Source organism: Rattus rattus, chromosome 6, assembly GCF_011064425.1.
Source record: "Rattus rattus isolate New Zealand chromosome 6, Rrattus_CSIRO_v1, whole genome shotgun sequence".
NCBI lineage: Eukaryota > Metazoa > Chordata > Mammalia > Rodentia > Muridae > Rattus > Rattus rattus.
The window spans coordinates 158,394,921-158,397,190 of NC_046159.1; positions in this window are offsets into that span (position 1 = coordinate 158,394,921).

Genomic DNA, 2,270 nt, shown 5'->3' on the forward strand with positions numbered 1-2,270 from the left:
GCTAGATTGTAATGTTCAGTGAGAAACCTTTGGTGTGAAAGCTGAAATAAGAAGGAAGTAAAGATCATTAAATCTGAAGATAGGTTCGAGGCAACTGAATACTGGAAGTATCCATTATGGGATTTCTAAGGCTCATGAGCAAGGTGGCAGGAGGTACATTCAGAGTGTCTGGGAAATGGCCAAGTATACGAATAACAGAGAAGACAGAAAATCACAAAAGTGATTTTATTACTTTTATTACATGAATGTAGGTGTGTGTGTGTGTGTGTGTGTGTGTGTGTGTGTGTGTGTGTGTGTGTTGTGTTCCTTGACCTTGACATGGATGTGGAAGTCAGAGGACCACTTTGTAGAGTCCAGTTTATCCGTCCACCTTTATGTTGGTTCCAGGGATTAAACTTGGGGTTTTTAGGTTTTTATGTCAACCTCCTTTATCTCTCAGGCCACTATGACTGTTTTGAGGTGATAATGAAAGGAAAATGAAGTAAATGATAAGCAGTAATGGCCTATTTTGATAAATGTATTGTGTGAAAATGGTTATCGTGATATCTATATGTAACAGATGTAGTTTATTCTTGAAAGGGAGGGAAACGTTGTTGCTATTGTGTGTCTCTTTTCTTCAAGAGCTCTTTATGCTCTCTTACCCTAACAGACTAGCTGAGATGTTTCAACACCCTGCTTCCACCAAGGGTTCTTTAGGACAGTGTATCATAATGCCTGAGCCATACTAAATGTTTAGTGATGGAAGAAAGCGAGGAAGGAAGACAGCAATGAAGAATCAGAAAATACTTTCCTGGGCAATTAAAAGATATAATTTCAGAAAAAAATTTAAAGCACCACCAAACCATGCCATAATCTCTATATCATAGTGGATAAGCGGGGTACAAATAGCTGAAAGCTGTGAAATCTGCTTCTAAGAGATCATGGGGAAATAATTTCTTAATACTTAAAAGCATTTATATTTATTATACCTGTTAACTAATGACTGAACTGACCAACTGTCAAATGATCAAAAGAAAGCCATTTCCTAGTCAATTCTTAAAAGATGATCCCTATAATGAACCTGTTTCTGCCCTAAGAAATAAGCCTGAAAAGATGAGAATCAACTGGTAATTTTAATATACTCAATGATGGAATATACCAAGACTTACTGAAGCAAGTCCAGCATGACTCAAAAATCATTATCATTTCCACTACCACTATGAGCATATCCACTCCTGTGCACAAAAACATTCCATAAAGTTCCCAAGAGAACTGTGGGGAAAGCAAAAGCTGCACATGTCCAGACCAGGGAAAGCTTAATCTATAAGCATTTCTTCAGATCATCTTTCCTAAGTAACTGTCTGGCTTCAGGAGACAGAGGGTGACCGGATGGATGGAGGCTTAGAGAGGAGAGAGCGACTGCCTGGAGTTTGTCCAGAGAAAGTTTCCAGCCAGTGTGGTCTTAGGCTTTCTCGGCCCTTACGTCTCTTTGATCCTATGATTTGTTCAGGGTTCTGGTGAGGATCTCAGTATTCTGGCCCCTACAGCTTGAAATTGAACTGCCGGCTGGCTTCATAGCCTCATTTTCTATACCTCCTGCTTCCTAAGCTATGTGAACTAAGGTATATTGGTTTTGGAGGATTGATTTTTAAAGGCTTCTTTTGAAATGAATATGGTGGCACATACCTTTAGTCTCTGGGAGGCAGAGGCAGCTGGATTTGTAAGTTCAAGATCCAGGCCAGGCAAGGTTACAAAGTGACACCCCTAACATGCCCCCACCCTCAAAAAAGGAGAAAGGAAAAAAAAAAGTAATTTGAAATAATTGAAAATATCATTTCACAGAACTCCTCCAAGGTGAAACCCTTTTACTGTTAGGAGTTCCTTCAGCTTGTTTTCTTTAAACAAAGTGCTCCCATAAAATCTGTCTCATCACTGTTGGCACTCAAGCACACCCACATATCAGAATGGACACTGGTCACCAATACCTGCCACAGAGGCCTTGATCCTGAGCCCTTCTCACCACACCCCCTACTATAAACCTCTCCAGCCCCCGAGCTTTGATTCCTTTCTCCCAACTTTTTTTTCTGCGATTAATTGTTTTATTTATTTACATTCCATTGTTGCCTCCTCCTGGCCCCCCGTCTAGAGTTCTTTACCCTATCCTTCCTCTCCTTTGCCTCTGAGAAGGTACCACCATCCCCAGCATCCCCCTTTCCTGGAGAATCAAGTCTCTACAGGTTTAGGCTGATCCTCTCCCACTGATACATACGTGCTGGAAGTGGGTAGGGCAT